This window comes from Phyllobates terribilis, unplaced genomic scaffold (genome assembly GCF_046119375.1).
Source record: "Phyllobates terribilis strain yellow unplaced genomic scaffold, ASM4611937v1 Scaffold_1090__1_contigs__length_425415, whole genome shotgun sequence".
In the NCBI taxonomy this organism is placed as follows: Eukaryota; Metazoa; Chordata; class Amphibia; order Anura; family Dendrobatidae; genus Phyllobates; species Phyllobates terribilis.
In genome coordinates, this window is record NW_027363850.1 from 134,181 (window position 1) to 152,723 (window position 18,543).

Below are 18,543 nucleotides of genomic sequence, written 5' to 3' on the forward strand. Positions count from 1 at the left end.
AATAGATGGTGTGTGTGCAACAATATACTGAAAGGTCAATTATATTGTGCAGCTTATCTCACCACCTGTAGTTATTTAGGTGAAAGCTCCAAAATGCTTGCCTAATATGTCTGTTTATCCAAAAGGAAGTATAGAGGGAGAGCTAGATAGATAGCATTGCATTACATTACATTACATGGCAATGCAATGCACAGTTGCTGAAGTTGAACCAAAATGAGCTTGTCATCTGGCTTCTGCAACTTTTAACATGAAAAATCCAATGAGGAGAAGAAAAGCAAAGCCAAAGAGTCCATCCCAAAATCCGACAAACAAGCAAAATGAACAAAAAGCATTGAATTCAATTCTTTCTGATTTTAGAAACTGCATTAAAGAAGGGGTGCACCGGTCCTGGAGATACTGCAATACCAGGTCAATGCGTGGAGTGGACAGAGCAAGCTCTTTTTCCATCTCCCTGTTCTAAAAATCCATTTAATATATGGTCCCCAGATAGGGGACGTATCAGATATTAAACTGATAAGAACAGATACTACACTTGATCTTAGCCAAAAGGCCGAGAAGCGATAACCAGAATTGGTTTCCGACTACGGTGCCACCCAAGGATTCTGAAAAGTCCATTTGTGGAGATGGCCACCTGGACTCCCGTTAAGAAGACATGCTGTCAACCTCTAGATCCCTCACATGCCTGCACTTTTCGGCTTGCTGCTGCTGCAATCCACGCGTTTTAGATCTGCATAACTCCACCTCTTTTAGCACAGTACCCTCAACCCCCGGCTGTTCCCACCCGCCTCAACACCGTTGGAAGGGAGGAGAACCAATTAAGGCGGGGGGGGGGGGGGTGGAACGAGCAGCTGTCTACCCTTAGCAGGAGGGTTGCTGATTAATTACCTCTCCTGCTGCTGCTGCTGCTGGCTGTCCAGCAGCAGACTGAAGGTGGCTGCTGCTGTGCGCAGGTATATAAAGGCTCAGAGCCTATTATGACACGCGCAGCCAGCGTTCCATTGCCACATTCCGTCTACTGCAGGCGGGATACCTGGATGGCTGAATGTCACTGAGAAGCTCACAGAGACCGCCATAAGCAACAGTTTAAAAGAATGCCACAGACTAATCAACCAAACTTTTTGGGTTGGTTTCTCTTTTATAGTCTGCAGGCATTAAATGAAAGAAGTCAGTGTTCCAGCAGAGGGAGACAACGTTTCAGAAAAGGCATTGTAGCAAACCAAAAAAGAAATTTTAAGCGCAGCAGAGTAACCAGCTCACATACCTGTTAGCTCAGGTGAGTTTAAAAGGCTGCTGTTGATAACAAGGGCATTTGCTAAATAGATGGTGTGTGTGCAACAATATACTGAAAGGTCAATTATATTGTGCAGCTTATCTCACCACCTGTAGTTATTTAGGTGAAAGCTCCAAAATGCTTGCCTAATATGTCTGTTTATCCAAAAGGAAGTATAGAGGGAGAGCTAGATAGATAGCATTGCATTACATTACATTACATGGCAATGCAATGCACAGTTGCTGAAGTTGAACCAAAATGAGCTTGTCATCTGGCTTCTGCAACTTTTAACATGAAAAATCCAATGAGGAGAAGAAAAGCAAAGCCAAAGAGTCCATCCCAAAATCCGACAAACAAGCAAAATGAACAAAAAGCATTGAATTCAATTCTTTCTGATTTTAGAAACTGCATTAAAGAAGGGGTGCACCGGTCCTGGAGATACTGCAATACCAGGTCAATGCGTGGAGTGGACAGAGCAAGCTCTTTTTCCATCTCCCTGTTCTAAAAATCCATTTAATATATGGTCCCCAGATAGGGGACGTATCAGATATTAAACTGATAAGAACAGATACTACACTTGATCTTAGCCAAAAGGCCGAGAAGCGATAACCAGAATTGGTTTCCGACTACGGTGCCACCCAAGGATTCTGAAAAGTCCATTTGTGGAGATGGCCACCTGGACTCCCGTTAAGAAGACATGCTGTCAACCTCTAGATCCCTCACATGCCTGCACTTTTCGGCTTGCTGCTGCTGCAATCCACGCGTTTTAGATCTGCATAACTCCACCTCTTTTAGCACAGTACCCTCAACCCCCGGCTGTTCCCACCCGCCTCAACACCGTTGGAAGGGAGGAGAACCAATTAAGGTGGGGGGGGGGTGGAACGAGCAGCTGTCTATCCTTAGCAGGAGGGTTGCTGATTAATTACCTCTCCTGCTGCTGCTGCTGCTGGCTGTCCAGCAGCAGACTGAAGGTGGCTGCTGCTGTGCGCAGGTATATAAAGGCTCAGAGCCTATTATGACACGCGCAGCCAGCGTTCCATTGCCACATTCCGTCTACTGCAGGCGGGATACCTGGATGGCTGAATGTCACTGAGAAGCTCACAGAGACCGCCATAAGCAACAGTTTAAAAGAATGCCACAGACTAATCAACCAAACTTTTTGGGTTGGTTTCTCTTTTATAGTCTGCAGGCATTAAATGAAAGAAGTCAGTGTTCCAGCAGAGGGAGACAACGTTTCAGAAAAGGCATTGTAGCAAACCAAAAAAGAAATTTTAAGCGCAGCAGAGTAACCATCTCACATACCTGTTAGCTCAGGTGAGTTTAAAAGGCTGCTGTTGATAACAAGGGCATTTGCTAAATAGATGGTGTGTGTGCAACAATATACTGAAAGGTCAATTATATTGTGCAGCTTATCTCACCACCTGTAGTTATTTAGGTGAAAGCTCCAAAATGCTTGTCTAATATGTCTGTTTATCCAAAAGGAAGTATAGAGGGAGAGCTAGATAGATAGCATTGCATTACATTACATTACATGGCAATGCAATGCACAGTTGCTGAAGTTGAACCAAAATGAGCTTGTCATCTGGCTTCTGCAACTTTTAACATGAAAAATCCAATGAGGAGAAGAAAAGCAAAGCCAAAGAGTCCATCCCAAAATCCGACAAACAAGCAAAATGAACAAAAAGCATTGAATTCAATTCTTTCTGATTTTAGAAACTGCATTAAAGAAGGGGTGCACCGGTCCTGGAGATACTGCAATACCAGGTCAATGCGTGGAGTGGACAGAGCAAGCTCTTTTTCCATCTCCCTGTTCTAAAAATCCATTTAATATATGGTCCCCAGATAGGGGACGTATCAGATATTAAACTGATAAGAACAGATACTACACTTGATCTTAGCCAAAAGGCCGAGAAGCGATAACCAGAATTGGTTTCCGACTACGGTGCCACCCAAGGATTCTGAAAAGTCCATTTGTGGAGATGGCCACCTGGACTCCCGTTAAGAAGACATGCTGTCAACCTCTAGATCCCTCACATGCCTGCACTTTTCGGCTTGCTGCTGCTGCAATCCACGCGTTTTAGATCTGCATAACTCCACCTCTTTTAGCACAGTACCCTCAACCCCCGGCTGTTCCCACCCGCCTCAACACCGTTGGAAGGGAGGAGAACCAATTAAGGCGGGGGGGGGGGTGGAACGAGCAGCTGTCTACCCTTAGCAGGAGGGTTGCTGATTAATTACCTCTCCTGCTGCTGCTGCTGCTGGCTGTCCAGCAGCAGACTGAAGGTGGCTGCTGCTGTGCGCAGGTATATAAAGGCTCAGAGCCTATTATGACACGCGCAGCCAGCGTTCCATTGCCACATTCCGTCTACTGCAGGCGGGATACCTGGATGGCTGAATGTCACTGAGAAGCTCACAGAGACCGCCATAAGCAACAGTTTAAAAGAATGCCACAGACTAATCAACCAAACTTTTTGGGTTGGTTTCTCTTTTATAGTCTGCAGGCATTAAATGAAAGAAGTCAGTGTTCCAGCAGAGGGAGACAACGTTTCAGAAAAGGCATTGTAGCAAACCAAAAAAGAAATTTTAAGCGCAGCAGAGTAACCAGCTCACATACCTGTTAGCTCAGGTGAGTTTAAAAGGCTGCTGTTGATAACAAGGGCATTTGCTAAATAGATGGTGTGTGTGCAACAATATACTGGAAGGTCAATTATATTGTGCAGCTTATCTCACCACCTGTAGTTATTTAGGTGAAAGCTCCAAAATGCTTGCCTAATATGTCTGTTTATCCAAAAGGAAGTATAGAGGGAGAGCTAGATAGATAGCATTGCATTACATTACATTACATGGCAATGCAATGCACAGTTGCTGAAGTTGAACCAAAATGAGCTTGTCATCTGGCTTCTGCAACTTTTAACATGAAAAATCCAATGAGGAGAAGAAAAGCAAATCCAAAGAGTCCATCCCAAAATCCGACAAACAAGCAAAATGAACAAAAAGCATTGAATTCAATTCTTTCTGATTTTAGAAACTGCATTAAAGAAGGGGTGCACCGGTCCTGGAGATACTGCAATACCAGGTCAATGCGTGGAGTGGACAGAGCAAGCTCTTTTCCATCTCCCTGTTCTAAAAATCCATTTAATATATGGTCCCCAGATAGGGGACGTATCAGATATTAAACTGATAAGAACAGATACTACACTTGATCTTAGCCAAAAGGCCGAGAAGCGATAACCAGAATTGGTTTCCGACTACGGTGCCACCCAAGGATTCTGAAAAGTCCATTTGTGGAGATGGCCACCTGGACTCCCGTTAAGAAGACATGCTGTCAACCTCTAGATCCCTCACATGCCTGCACTTTTCGGTTTGCTGCTGCTGCAATCCACGCGTTTTAGATCTGCATAACTCCACCTCTTTTAGCACAGTACCCTCAACCCCCGGCTGTTCCCACCCGCCTCAACACCGTTGGAAGGGAGGAGAACCAATTAAGGCGGGGGGGGGTGGAACGAGCAGCTGTCTACCCTTAGCAGGAGGGTTGCTGATTAATTACCTCTCCTGCTGCTGCTGCTGCTGGCTGTCCAGCAGCAGACTGAAGGTGGCTGCTGCTGTGCGCAGGTATATAAAGGCTCAGAGCCTATTATGACACGCGCAGCCAGCGTTCCATTGCCACATTCCGTCTACTGCAGGCGGGATACCTGGATGGCTGAATGTCACTGAGAAGCTCACAGAGACCGCCATAAGCAACAGTTTAAAAGAATGCCACAGACTAATCAACCAAACTTTTTGGGTTGGTTTCTCTTTTATAGTCTGCAGGCATTAAATGAAAGAAGTCAGTGTTCCAGCAGAGGGAGACAACGTTTCAGAAAAGGCATTGTAGCAAACCAAAAAAGAAATTTTAAGCGCAGCAGAGTAACCATCTCACATACCTGTTAGCTCAGGTGAGTTTAAAAGGCTGCTGTTGATAACAAGGGCATTTGCTAAATAGATGGTGTGTGTGCAACAATATATTGAAAGGTCAATTATATTGTGCAGCTTATCTCACCACCTGTAGTTATTTAGGTGAAAGCTCCAAAATGCTTGTCTAATATGTCTGTTTATCCAAAAGGAAGTATAGAGGGAGAGCTAGATAGATAGCATTGCATTACATTACATTACATGGCAATGCAATGCACAGTTGCTGAAGTTGAACCAAAATGAGCTTGTCATCTGGCTTCTGCAACTTTTAACATGAAAAATCCAATGAGGAGAAGAAAAGCAAAGCCAAAGAGTCCATCCCAAAATCCGACAAACAAGCAAAATGAACAAAAAGCATTGAATTCAATTCTTTCTGATTTTAGAAACTGCATTAAAGAAGGGGTGCACCGGTCCTGGAGATACTGCAATACCAGGTCAATGCGTGGAGTGGACAGAGCAAGCTCTTTTTCCATCTCCCTGTTCTAAAAATCCATTTAATATATGGTCCCCAGATAGGGGACGTATCAGATATTAAACTGATAAGAACAGATACTACACTTGATCTTAGCCAAAAGGCCGAGAAGCGATAACCAGAATTGGTTTCCGACTACGGTGCCACCCAAGGATTCTGAAAAGTCCATTTGTGGAGATGGCCACCTGGACTCCCGTTAAGAAGACATGCTGTCAACCTCTAGATCCCTCACATGCCTGCACTTTTCGGCTTGCTGCTGCTGCAATCCACGCGTTTTAGATCTGCATAACTCCACCTCTTTTAGCACAGTACCCTCAAACCCCGGCTGTTCCCACCCGCCTCAACACCGTTGGAAGGGAGGAGAACCAATTAAGGCGGGGGGGGGGTGGAACGATCAGCTGTCTACCCTTAGCAGGAGGGTTGCTGATTAATTACCTCTCCTGCTGCTGCTGCTGCTGGCTGTCCAGCAGCAGACTGAAGGTGGCTGCTGCTGTGCGCAGGTATATAAAGGCTCAGAGCCTATTATGACACGCGCAGCCAGCGTTCCATTGCCACATTCCGTCTACTGCAGGCGGGATACCTGGATGGCTGAATGTCACTGAGAAGCTCACAGAGACCGCCATAAGCAACAGTTTAAAAGAATGCCACAGACTAATCAACCAAACTTTTTGGGTTGGTTTCTCTTTTATAGTCTGCAGGCATTAAATGAAAGAAGTCAGTGTTCCAGCAGAGGGAGACAACGTTTCAGAAAAGGCATTGTAGCAAACCAAAAAAGAAATTTTAAGCGCAGCAGAGTAACCAGCTCACATACCTGTTAGCTCAGGTGAGTTTAAAAGGCTGCTGTTGATAACAAGGGCATTTGCTAAATAGATGGTGTGTGTGCAACAATATACTGAAAGGTCAATTATATTGTGCAGCTTATCTCACCACCTGTAGTTATTTAGGTGAAAGCTCCAAAATGCTTGCCTAATATGTCTGTTTATCCAAAAGGAAGTATAGAGGGAGAGCTAGATAGATAGCATTGCATTACATTACATTACATGGCAATGCAATGCACAGTTGCTGAAGTTGAACCAAAATGAGCTTGTCATCTGGCTTCTGCAACTTTTAACATGAAAAATCCAATGAGGAGAAGAAAAGCAAAGCCAAAGAGTCCATCCCAAAATCCGACAAACAAGCAAAATGAACAAAAAGCATTGAATTCAATTCTTTCTGATTTTAGAAACTGCATTAAAGAAGGGGTGCACCGGTCCTGGAGATACTGCAATACCAGGTCAATGCGTGGAGTGGACAGAGCAAGCTCTTTTTCCATCTCCCTGTTCTAAAAATCCATTTAATATATGGTCCCCAGATAGGGGACGTATCAGATATTAAACTGATAAGAACAGATTCTACACTTGATCTTAGCCAAAAGGCCGAGAAGCGATAACCAGAATTGGTTTCCGACTACGGTGCCACCCAAGGATTCTGAAAAGTCCATTTGTGGAGATGGCCACCTGGACTCCCGTTAAGAAGACATGCTGTCAACCTCTAGATCCCTCACATGCCTGCACTTTTCGGCTTGCTGCTGCTGCAATCCACGCGTTTTAGATCTGCATAACTCCACCTCTTTTAGCACAGTACCCTCAACCCCCGGCTGTTCCCACCCGCCTCAACACCGTTTGAAGGGAGGAGAACCAATTAAGGCGGGGGGGGGGGGTGGAACGAGCAGCTGTCTACCCTTAGCAGGAGGGTTGCTGATTAATTACCTCTCCTGCTGCTGCTGCTGCTGGCTGTCCAGCAGCAGACTGAAGGTGGCTGCTGCTGTGCGCAGGTATATAAAGGCTCAGAGCCTATTATGACACGCGCAGCCAGCGTTCCATTGCCACATTCCGTCTACTGCAGGCGGGATACCTGGATGGCTGAATGTCACTGAGAAGCTCACAGAGACCGCCATAAGCAACAGTTTAAAAGAATGCCACAGACTAATCAACCAAACTTTTTGGGTTGGTTTCTCTTTTATAGTCTGCAGGCATTAAATGAAAGAAGTCAGTGTTCCAGCAGAGGGAGACAACGTTTCAGAAAAGGCATTGTAGCAAACCAAAAAAGAAATTTTAAGCGCAGCAGAGTAACCAGCTCACATACCTGTTAGCTCAGGTGAGTTTAAAAGGCTGCTGTTGATAACAAGGGCATTTGCTAAATAGATGGTGTGTGTGCAACAATATACTGAAAGGTCAATTATATTGTGCAGCTTATCTCACCACCTGTAGTTATTTAGGTGAAAGCTCCAAAATGCTTGCCTAATATGTCTGTTTATCCAAAAGGAAGTATAGAGGGAGAGCTAGATAGATAGCATTGCATTACATTACATTACATGGCAATGCAATGCACAGTTGCTGAAGTTGAACCAAAATGAGCTTCTCATCTGGCTTCTGCAACTTTTAACATGAAAAATCCAATGAGGAGAAAAAAAGCAAAGCCAAAGAGTCCATCCCAAAATCCGACAAACAAGCAAAATGAACAAAAAGCATTGAATTCAATTCTTTCTGATTTTAGAAACTGCATTAAAGAAGGGGTGCACCGGTCCTGGAGATACTGCAATACCAGGTCAATGCGTGGAGTGGACAGAGCAAGCTCTTTTCCATCTCCCTGTTCTAAAAATCCATTTAATATATGGTCCCCAGATAGGGGACGTATCAGATATTAAACTGATAAGAACAGATACTACACTTGATCTTAGCCAAAAGGCCGAGAAGCGATAACCAGAATTGGTTTCCGACTACGGTGCCACCCAAGGATTCTGAAAAGTCCATTTGTGGAGATGGCCACCTGGACTCCCGTTAAGAAGACATGCTGTCAACCTCTAGATCCCTCACATGCCTGCACTTTTCGGCTTGCTGCTGCTGCAATCCACGCGTTTTAGATCTGCATAACTCCACCTCTTTTAGCACAGTACCCTCAACCCCCGGCTGTTCCCACCCGCCTCAACACCGTTGGAAGGGAGGAGAACCAATTAAGGCGGGGGGGGGGGGGGTGGAACGAGCAGCTGTCTACCCTTAGCAGGAGGGTTGCTGATTAATTACCTCTCCTGCTGCTGCTGCTGCTGGCTGTCCAGCAGCAGACTGAAGGTGGCTGCTGCTGTGCGCAGGTATATAAAGGCTCAGAGCCTATTATGACACGCGCAGCCAGCGTTCCATTGCCACATTCCGTCTACTGCAGGCGGGATACCTGGATGGCTGAATGTCACTGAGAAGCTCACAGAGACCGCCATAAGCAACAGTTTAAAAGAATGCCACAGACTAATAAACCAAACTTTTTGGGTTGGTTTCTCTTTTATAGTCTGCAGGCATTAAATGAAAGAAGTCAGTGTTCCAGCAGAGGGAGACAACGTTTCAGAAAAGGCATTGTAGCAAACCAAAAAAGAAATTTTAAGCGCAGCAGAGTAACCAGCTCACATACCTGTTAGCTCAGGTGAGTTTAAAAGGCTGCTGTTGATAACAAGGGCATTTGCTAAATAGATGGTGTGTGTGCAACAATATACTGAAAGGTCAATTATATTGTGCAGCTTATCTCACCACCTGTAGTTATTTAGGTGAAAGCTCCAAAATGCTTGCCTAATATGTCTGTTTATCCAAAAGGAAGTATAGAGGGAGAGCTAGATAGATAGCATTGCATTACATTACATTACATGGCAATGCAATGCACAGTTGCTGAAGTTGAACCAAAATGAGCTTGTCATCTGGCTTCTGCAACTTTTAACATGAAAAATCCAATGAGGAGAAGAAAAGCAAAGCCAAAGAGTCCATCCCAAAATCCGACAAACAAGCAAAATGAACAAAAAGCATTGAAATCAATTCTTTCTGATTTTAGAAACTGCATTAAAGAAGGGGTGCACCGGTCCTGGAGATACTGCAATACCAGGTCAATGCGTGGAGTGGACAGAGCAAGCTCTTTTTCCATCTCCCTGTTCTAAAAATCCATTTAATATATGGTCCCCAGATAGGGGACGTATCAGATATTAAACTGATAAGAACAGATACTACACTTGATCTTAGCCAAAAGGCCGAGAAGCGATAACCAGAATTGGTTTCCGACTACGGTGCCACCCAAGGATTCTGAAAAGTCCATTTGTGGAGATGGCCACCTGGACTCCCGTTAAGAAGACATGCTGTCAACCTCTAGATCCCTCACATGCCTGCACTTTTCGGCTTGCTGCTGCTGCAATCCACGCGTTTTAGATCTGCATAACTCCACCTCTTTTAGCACAGTACCCTCAACCCCCGGCTGTTCCCACCCGCCTCAACACCGTTGGAAGGGAGGAGAACCAATTAAGGCGGGGGGGGGGGTGGAACGAGCAGCTGTCTACCCTTAGCAGGAGGGTTGCTGATTAATTACCTCTCCTGCTGCTGCTGCTGCTGGCTGTCCAGCAGCAGACTGAAGGTGGCTGCTGCTGTGCGCAGGTATATAAAGGCTCAGAGCCTATTATGACACGCGCAGCCAGCGTTCCATTGCCACATTCCGTCTACTGCAGGCGGGATACCTGGATGGCTGAATGTCACTGAGAAGCTCACAGAGACCGCCATAAGCAACAGTTTAAAAGAATGCCACAGACTAATCAACCAAACTTTTTGGGTTGGTTTCTCTTTTATAGTCTGCAGGCATTAAATGAAAGAAGTCAGTGTTCCAGCAGAGGGAGACAACGTTTCAGAAAAGGCATTGTAGCAAACCAAAAAAGAAATTTTAAGCGCAGCAGAGTAACCATCTCACATACCTGTTAGCTCAGGTGAGTTTAAAAGGCTGCTGTTGATAACAAGGGCATTTGCTAAATAGATGGTGTGTGTGCAACAATATACTGAAAGGTCAATTATATTGTGCAGCTTATCTCACCACCTGTAGTTATTTAGGTGAAAGCTCCAAAATGCTTGCCTAATATGTCTGTTTATCCAAAAGGAAGTATAGAGGGAGAGCTAGATAGATAGCATTGCATTACATTACATTACATGGCAATGCAATGCACAGTTGCTGAAGTTGAACCAAAATGAGCTTGTCATCTGGCTTCTGCAACTTTTAACATGAAAAATCCAATGAGGAGAAGAAAAGCAAAGCCAAAGAGTCCATCCCAAAATCCGACAAACAAGCAAAATGAACAAAAAGCATTGAATTCAATTCTTTCTGATTTTAGAAACTGCATTAAAGAAGGGGTGCACCGGTCCTGGAGATACTGCAATACCAGGTCAATGCGTGGAGTGGACAGAGCAAGCTCTTTTTCCATCTCCCTGTTCTAAAAATCCATTTAATATATGATCCCCAGATAGGGGACGTATCAGATATTAAACTGATAAGAACAGATACTACACTTGATCTTAGCCAAAAGGCCGAGAAGCGATAACCAGAATTGGTTTCCGACTACGGTGCCACCCAAGGATTCTGAAAAGTCCATTTGTGGAGATGGCCACCTGGACTCCCGTTAAGAAGACATGCTGTCAACCTCTAGATCCCTCACATGCCTGCACTTTTCGGCTTGCTGCTGCTGCAATCCACGCGTTTTAGATCTGCATAACTCCACCTCTTTTAGCACAGTACCCTCAACCCCCGGCTGTTCCCACCCGCCTCAACACCGTTGGAAGGGAGGAGAACCAATTAAGGCGGGGGGGGGGGTGGAACGAGCAGCTGTCTACCCTTAGCAGGAGGGTTGCTGATTAATTACCTCTCCTGCTGCTGCTGCTGCTGGCTGTCCAGCAGCAGACTGAAGGTGGCTGCTGCTGTGCGCAGGTATATAAAGGCTCAGAGCCTATTATGACACGCGCAGCCAGCGTTCCATTGCCACATTCCGTCTACTGCAGGCGGGATACCTGGATGGCTGAATGTCACTGAGAAGCTCACAGAGACCGCCATAAGCAACAGTTTAAAAGAATGCCACAGACTAATCAACCAAACTTTTTGGGTTGGTTTCTCTTTTATAGTCTGCAGGCATTAAATGAAAGAAGTCAGTGTTCCAGCAGAGGGAGACAACGTTTCAGAAAAGGCATTGTAGCAAACCAAAAAAGAAATTTTAAGCGCAGCAGAGTAACCAGCTCACATACCTGTTAGCTCAGGTGAGTTTAAAAGGCTGCTGTTGATAACAAGGGCATTTGCTAAATAGATGGTGTGTGTGCAACAATATACTGAAAGGTCAATTATATTGTGCAGCTTATCTCACCACCTGTAGTTATTTAGGTGAAAGCTCCAAAATGCTTGCCTAATATGTCTGTTTATCCAAAAGGAAGTATAGAGGGAGAGCTAGATAGATAGCATTGCATTACATTACATTACATGGCAATGCAATGCACAGTTGCTGAAGTTGAACCAAAATGAGCTTGTCATCTGGCTTCTGCAACTTTTAACATGAAAAATCCAATGAGGAGAAGAAAAGCAAAGCCAAAGAGTCCATCCCAAAATCCGACAAACAAGCAAAATGAACAAAAAGCATTGAATTCAATTCTTTCTGATTTTAGAAACTGCATTAAAGAAGGGGTGCACCGGTCCTGGAGATACTGCAATACCAGGTCAATGCGTGGAGTGGACAGAGCAAGCTCTTTTTCCATCTCCCTGTTCTAAAAATCCATTTAATATATGGTCCCCAGATAGGGGACGTATCAGATATTAAACTGATAAGAACAGATACTACACTTGATCTTAGCCAAAAGGCCGAGAAGCGATAACCAGAATTGGTTTCCGACTACGGTGCCACCCAAGGATTCTGAAAAGTCCATTTGTGGAGATGGCCACCTGGACTCCCGTTAAGAAGACATGCTGTCAACCTCTAGATCCCTCACATGCCTGCACTTTTCGGCTTGCTGCTGCTGCAATCCACGCGTTTTAGATCTGCATAACTCCACCTCTTTTAGCACAGTACCCTCAACCCCCGGCTGTTCCCACCCGCCTCAACACCGCTGGAAGGGAGGAGAACCAATTAAGGCGGGGGGGGGGGTGGAACGAGCAGCTGTCTACCCTTAGCAGGAGGGTTGCTGATTAATTACCTCTCCTGCTGCTGCTGCTGCTGGCTGTCCAGCAGCAGACTGAAGGTGGCTGCTGCTGTGCGCAGGTATATAAAGGCTCAGAGCCTATTATGACACGCGCAGCCAGCGTTCCATTGCCACATTCCGTCTACTGCAGGCGGGATACCTGGATGGCTGAATGTCACTGAGAAGCTCACAGAGACCGCCATAAGCAACAGTTTAAAAGAATGCCACAGACTAATCAACCAAACTTTTTGGGTTGGTTTCTCTTTTATAGTCTGCAGGCATTAAATGAAAGAAGTCAGTGTTCCAGCAGAGGGAGACAACGTTTCAGAAAAGGCATTGTAGCAAACCAAAAAAGAAATTTTAAGCGCAGCAGAGTAACCAGCTCACATACCTGTTAGCTCAGGTGAGTTTAAAAGGCTGCTGTTGATAACAAGGGCATTTGCTAAATAGATGGTGTGTGTGCAACAATATACTGAAAGGTCAATTATATTGTGCAGCTTATCTCACCACCTGTAGTTATTTAGGTGAAAGCTCCAAAATGCTTGCCTAATATGTCTGTTTATCCAAAAGGAAGTATAGAGGGAGAGCTAGATAGATAGCATTGCATTACATTACATTACATGGCAATGCAATGCACAGTTGCTGAAGTTGAACCAAAATGAGCTTGTCATCTGGCTTCTGCAACTTTTAACATGAAAAATCCAATGAGGAGAAGAAAAGCAAAGCCAAAGAGTCCATCCCAAAATCCGACAAACAAGCAAAATGAACAAAAAGCATTGAATTCAATTCTTTCTGATTTTAGAAACTGCATTAAAGAAGGGGTGCACCGGTCCTGGAGATACTGCAATACCAGGTCAATGCGTGGAGTGGACAGAGCAAGCTCTTTTTCCATCTCCCTGTTCTAAAAATCCATTTAATATATGGTCCCCAGATAGGGGACGTATCAGATATTAAACTGATAAGAACAGATACTACACTTGATCTTAGCCAAAAGGCCGAGAAGCGATAACCAGAATTGGTTTCCGACTACGGTGCCACCCAAGGATTCTGAAAAGTCCATTTGTGGAGATGGCCACCTGGACTCCCGTTAAGAAGACATGCTGTCAACCTCTAGATCCCTCACATGCCTGCACTTTTCAGCTTGCTGCTGCTGCAATCCACGCGTTTTAGATCTGCATAACTCCACCTCTTTTAGCACAGTACCCTCAACCCCCGGCTGTTCCCACCCGCCTCAACACCGTTGGAAGGGAGGAGAACCAATTAAGGCGGGGGGGGGGGGTGGAACGAGCAGCTGTCTACCCTTAGCAGGAGGGTTGCTGATTAATTACCTCTCCTGCTGCTGCTGCTGCTGGCTGTCCAGCAGCAGACTGAAGGTGGCTGCTGCTGTGCGCAGGTATATAAAGGCTCAGAGCCTATTATGACACGCGCAGCCAGCGTTCCATTGCCACATTCCGTCTACTGCAGGCGGGATACCTGGATGGCTGAATGTCACTGAGAAGCTCACAGAGACCGCCATAAGCAACAGTTTAAAAGAATGCCACAGACTAATCAACCAAACTTTTTGGGTTGGTTTCTCTTTTATAGTCTGCAGGCATTAAATGAAAGAAGTCAGTGTTCCAGCAGAGGGAGACAACGTTTCAGAAAAGGCATTGTAGCAAACCAAAAAAGAAATTTTAAGCGCAGCAGAGTAACCAGCTCACATACCTGTTAGCTCAGGTGAGTTTAAAAGGCTGCTGTTGATAACAAGGGCATTTGCTAAATAGATGGTGTGTGTGCAACAATATACTGAAAGGTCAATTATATTGTGCAGCTTATCTCACCACCTGTAGTTATTTAGGTGAAAGCTCCAAAATGCTTGCCTAATATGTCTGTTTATCCAAAAGGAAGTATAGAGGGAGAGCTAGATAGATAGCATTGCATTACATTACATTACATGGCAATGCAATGCACAGTTGCTGAAGTTGAACCAAAATGAGCTTGTCATCTGGCTTCTGCAACTTTTAACATGAAAAATCCAATGAGGAGAAGAAAGGCAAAGCCAAAGAGTCCATCCCAAAATCCGACAAACAAGCAAAATGAACAAAAAGCATTGAATTCAATTCTTTCTGATTTTAGAAACTGCATTAAAGAAGGGGTGCACCGGTCCTGGAGATACTGCAATACCAGGTCAATGCGTGGAGTGGACAGAGCAAGCTCTTTTTCCATCTCCCTGTTCTAAAAATCCATTTAATATATGGTCCCCAGATAGGGGACGTATCAGATATTAAACTGATAAGAACAGATACTACACTTGATCTTAGCCAAAAGGCCGAGAAGCGATAACCAGAATTGGTTTCCGACTACGGTGCCACCCAAGGATTCTGAAAAGTCCATTTGTGGAGATGGCCACCTGGACTCCCGTTAAGAAGACATGCGGTCAACCTCTAGATCCCTCACATGCCTGCACTTTTCGGCTTGCTGCTGCTGCAATCCACGCGTTTTAGATCTGCATAACTCCACCTCTTTTAGCACAGTACCCTCAACCCCCGGCTGTTCCCACCCGCCTCAACACCGTTGGAAGGGAGGAGAACCAATTAAGGCGGGGGGGGGGGTGGAACGAGCAGCTGTCTACCCTTAGCAGGAGGGTTGCTGATTAATTACCTCTCCTGCTGCTGCTGCTGCTGGCTGTCCAGCAGCAGACTGAAGGTGGCTGCTGCTGTGCGCAGGTATATAAAGGCTCAGAGCCTATTATGACACGCGCAGCCAGCGTTCCATTGCCACATTCCGTCTACTGCAGGCGGGATACCTGGATGGCTGAATGTCACTGAGAAGCTCACAGAGACCGCCATAAGCAACAGTTTAAAAGAATGCCACAGACTAATCAACCAAACTTTTTTGGGTTGGTTTCTCTTTTATAGTCTGCAGGCATTAAATGAAAGAAGTCAGTGTTCCAGCAGAGGGAGACAACGTTTCAGAAAAGGCATTGTAGCAAACCAAAAAAGAAATTTTAAGTGCAGCAGAGTAACCAGCTCACATACCTGTTAGCTCAGGTGAGTTTAAAAGGCTGCTGTTGATAACAAGGGCATTTGCTAAATAGATGGTGTGTGTGCAACAATATACTGAAAGGTCAATTATATTGTGCAGCTTATCTCACCACCTGTAGTTATTTAGGTGAAAGCTCCAAAATGCTTGCCTAATATGTCTGTTTATCCAAAAGGAAGTATAGAGGGAGAGCTAGATAGATAGCATTGCATTACATTACATTACATGGCAATGCAATGCACAGTTGCTGAAGTTGAACCAAAATGAGCTTGTCATCTGGCTTCTGCAACTTTTAACATGAAAAATCCAATGAGGAGAAGAAAAGCAAAGCCAAAGAGTCCATCCCAAAATCCGACAAACAAGCAAAATGAACAAAAAGCATTGAATTCAATTCTTTCTGATTTTAGAAACTGCATTAAAGAAGGGGTGCACCGGTCCTGGAGATACTGCAATACCAGGTCAATGCGTGGAGTGGACAGAGCAAGCTCTTTTTCCATCTCCCTGTTCTAAAAATCCATTTAATATATGGTCCCCAGATAGGGGACGTATCAGATATTAAACTGATAAGAACAGATACTACACTTGATCTTAGCCAAAAGGCCGAGAAGCGATAACCAGAATTGGTTTCCGACTACGGTGCCACCCAAGGATTCTGAAAAGTCCATTTGTGGAGATGGCCACCTGGACTCCCGTTAAGAAGACATGCTGTCAACCTCTAGATCCCTCACATGCCTGCACTTTTCGGCTTGCTGCTGCTGCAATCCACGCGTTTTAGATCTGCATAACTCCACCTCTTTTAGCACAGTACCCTCAACCCCCGGCTGTTCCCACCCGCCTCAACACCGTTGGAAGGGAGGAGAACCAATTAAGGCGGGGGGGGGGGGGAGGGTGGAACGAGCAGCTGTCTACCCTTAGCAGGAGGGTTGCTGATTAATTACCTCTCCTGCTGCTGCTGCTGCTGGCTGTCCAGCAGCAGACTGAAGGTGGCTGCTGCTGTGCGCAGGTATATAAAGGCTCAGAGCCTATTATGACACGCGCAGCCAGCGTTCCATTGCCACATTCCGTCTACTGCAGGCGGGATACCTGGATGGCTGAATGTCACTGAGAAGCTCACAGAGACCGCCATAAGCAACAGTTTAAAAGAATGCCACAGACTAATCAACCAAACTTTTTGGGTTGGTTTCTCTTTTATAGTCTGCAGGCATTAAATGAAAGAAGTCAGTGTTCCAGCAGAGGGAGACAACGTTTCAGAAAAGGCATTGTAGCAAACCAAAAAAGAAATTTTAAGCGCAGCAGAGTAACCAGCTCACATACCTGTTAGCTCAGGTGAGTTTAAAAGGCTGCTGTTGATAACAAGGGCATTTGCTAAATAGATGGTGTGTGTGCAACAATATACTGAAAGGTCAATTATATTGTGCAGCTTATCTCACCACCTGTAGTTATTTAGGTGAAAGCTCCAAAATGCTTGCCTAATATGTCTGTTTATCCAAAAGGAAGTATAGAGGGAGAGCTAGATAGATAGCATTGCATTACATTACATTACATGGCAATGCAATGCACAGTTGCTGAAGTTGAACCAAAATGAGCTTGTCATCTGGCTTCTGCAACTTTTAACATGAAAAATCCAATGAGGAGAAGAAAAGCAAAGCCAAAGAGTCCATCCCAAAATCCGACAAACAAGCAAAATGAACAAAAAGCATTGAATTCAATTCTTTCTGATTTTAGAAACTGCATTAAAGAAGGGGTGCACCGGTCCTGGAGATACTGCAATACCAGGTCAATGCGTGGAGTGGACAGAGCAAGCTCTTTTTCCATCTCCCTGTTCTAAAAATCCATTTAATATATGGTCCCCAGATAGGGGACGTATCAGATATTAAACTGATAAGAACAGATACTACACTTGATCTTAGCCAAAAGGCCGAGAAGCGATAACCAGAATTGGTTTCCGACTACGGTGCCACCCAAGGATTCTGAAAAGTCCATTTGTGGAGATGGCCACCTGGACTCCCGTTAAGAAGACATGCTGTCAACCTCTAGATCCCTCACATGCCTGCACTTTTCGGCTTGCTGCTGCTGCAATCCACGCGTTTTAGATCTGCATAACTCCACCTCTTTTAGCACAGTACCCTCAACCCCCGGCTGTTCCCACCCGCCTCAACACCGTTGGAAGGGAGGAGAACCAATTAAGGCGGGGGGGGGGGGGGTGGAACGAGCAGCTGTCTACCCTTAGCAGGAGGGTTGCTGATTAATTACCTCTCCTGCTGCGGCTGCTGCTGGCTGTCCAGCAGCAGACTGAAGGTGGCTGCTGCTGTGCGCAGGTATATAAAGGCTCAGAGCCTATTATGACACGCGCAGCCAGCGTTCCATTGCCACATTCCGTCTACTGCAGGCGGGATACCTGGATGGCTGAATGTCACTGAGAAGCTCACAGAGACCGCCATAAGCAACAGTTTAAAAGAATGCCACAGACTAATCAACCAAACTTTTTGGGTTGGTTTCTCTTTTATAGTCTGCAGGCATTAAATGAAAGAAGTCAGTGTTCCAGCAGAGGGAGACAACGTTTCAGAAAAGGCATTGTAGCAAACCAAAAAAGAAATTTTAAGCGCAGCAGAGTAACCAGCTCACATACCTGTTAGCTCAGGTGAGTTTAAAAGGCTGCTGTTGATAACAAGGGCATTTGCTAAATAGATGGTGTGTGTGCAACAATATACTGAAAGGTCAATTATATTGTGCAGCTTATCTCACCACCTGTAGTTATTTAGGTGAAAGCTCCAAAATGCTTGCCTAATATGTCTGTTTATCCAAAAGGAAGTATAGAGGGAGAGCTAGATAGATAGCATTGCATT

The 18,543-nt window shown here is 45.1% G+C and overlaps 14 non-coding genes across 14 annotated transcripts; all 14 read right to left on the reverse strand.

Annotated features, from left to right (window-relative positions):
• Nucleotides 1–371: 371 nt before the first annotated feature.
• On the reverse strand, nucleotides 372–562 carry LOC141242803 (U2 spliceosomal RNA). Its single transcript, XR_012307164.1, has one exon. It is a non-coding gene; the product is annotated as a U2 spliceosomal RNA (small nuclear RNA).
• Nucleotides 563–1,686: 1,124 nt separating this feature from the next.
• On the reverse strand, nucleotides 1,687–1,877 carry LOC141242804 (U2 spliceosomal RNA). The gene has a single exon (XR_012307165.1). It is a non-coding gene; the product is annotated as a U2 spliceosomal RNA (small nuclear RNA).
• Nucleotides 1,878–2,997: 1,120 nt separating this feature from the next.
• On the reverse strand, nucleotides 2,998–3,188 carry LOC141242805 (U2 spliceosomal RNA). Its single transcript, XR_012307166.1, has one exon. It is a non-coding gene; the product is annotated as a U2 spliceosomal RNA (small nuclear RNA).
• A 1,121-nt stretch (nucleotides 3,189–4,309) lies between these two features.
• LOC141242952 (U2 spliceosomal RNA) lies at nucleotides 4,310–4,499 on the reverse strand. The gene has a single exon (XR_012307304.1). It is a non-coding gene; the product is annotated as a U2 spliceosomal RNA (small nuclear RNA).
• Nucleotides 4,500–5,618: 1,119 nt separating this feature from the next.
• On the reverse strand, nucleotides 5,619–5,809 carry LOC141242807 (U2 spliceosomal RNA). Its single transcript, XR_012307168.1, has one exon. It is a non-coding gene; the product is annotated as a U2 spliceosomal RNA (small nuclear RNA).
• A 1,120-nt stretch (nucleotides 5,810–6,929) lies between these two features.
• On the reverse strand, nucleotides 6,930–7,120 carry LOC141242948 (U2 spliceosomal RNA). Its single transcript, XR_012307301.1, has one exon. It is a non-coding gene; the product is annotated as a U2 spliceosomal RNA (small nuclear RNA).
• Nucleotides 7,121–8,242: 1,122 nt separating this feature from the next.
• On the reverse strand, nucleotides 8,243–8,432 carry LOC141242953 (U2 spliceosomal RNA). Its single transcript, XR_012307305.1, has one exon. It is a non-coding gene; the product is annotated as a U2 spliceosomal RNA (small nuclear RNA).
• Nucleotides 8,433–9,556: 1,124 nt separating this feature from the next.
• Nucleotides 9,557–9,747, reverse strand: LOC141242808 (U2 spliceosomal RNA). Its single transcript, XR_012307169.1, has one exon. It is a non-coding gene; the product is annotated as a U2 spliceosomal RNA (small nuclear RNA).
• Nucleotides 9,748–10,868: 1,121 nt separating this feature from the next.
• On the reverse strand, nucleotides 10,869–11,059 carry LOC141242940 (U2 spliceosomal RNA). The gene has a single exon (XR_012307293.1). It is a non-coding gene; the product is annotated as a U2 spliceosomal RNA (small nuclear RNA).
• A 1,121-nt stretch (nucleotides 11,060–12,180) lies between these two features.
• LOC141242809 (U2 spliceosomal RNA) lies at nucleotides 12,181–12,371 on the reverse strand. The gene has a single exon (XR_012307170.1). It is a non-coding gene; the product is annotated as a U2 spliceosomal RNA (small nuclear RNA).
• Nucleotides 12,372–13,492: 1,121 nt separating this feature from the next.
• LOC141242810 (U2 spliceosomal RNA) lies at nucleotides 13,493–13,683 on the reverse strand. The gene has a single exon (XR_012307171.1). It is a non-coding gene; the product is annotated as a U2 spliceosomal RNA (small nuclear RNA).
• A 1,122-nt stretch (nucleotides 13,684–14,805) lies between these two features.
• Nucleotides 14,806–14,996, reverse strand: LOC141242811 (U2 spliceosomal RNA). Its single transcript, XR_012307172.1, has one exon. It is a non-coding gene; the product is annotated as a U2 spliceosomal RNA (small nuclear RNA).
• A 1,122-nt stretch (nucleotides 14,997–16,118) lies between these two features.
• On the reverse strand, nucleotides 16,119–16,309 carry LOC141242812 (U2 spliceosomal RNA). The gene has a single exon (XR_012307173.1). It is a non-coding gene; the product is annotated as a U2 spliceosomal RNA (small nuclear RNA).
• A 1,127-nt stretch (nucleotides 16,310–17,436) lies between these two features.
• On the reverse strand, nucleotides 17,437–17,627 carry LOC141242813 (U2 spliceosomal RNA). Its single transcript, XR_012307174.1, has one exon. It is a non-coding gene; the product is annotated as a U2 spliceosomal RNA (small nuclear RNA).
• Nucleotides 17,628–18,543: the final 916 nt, after the last annotated feature.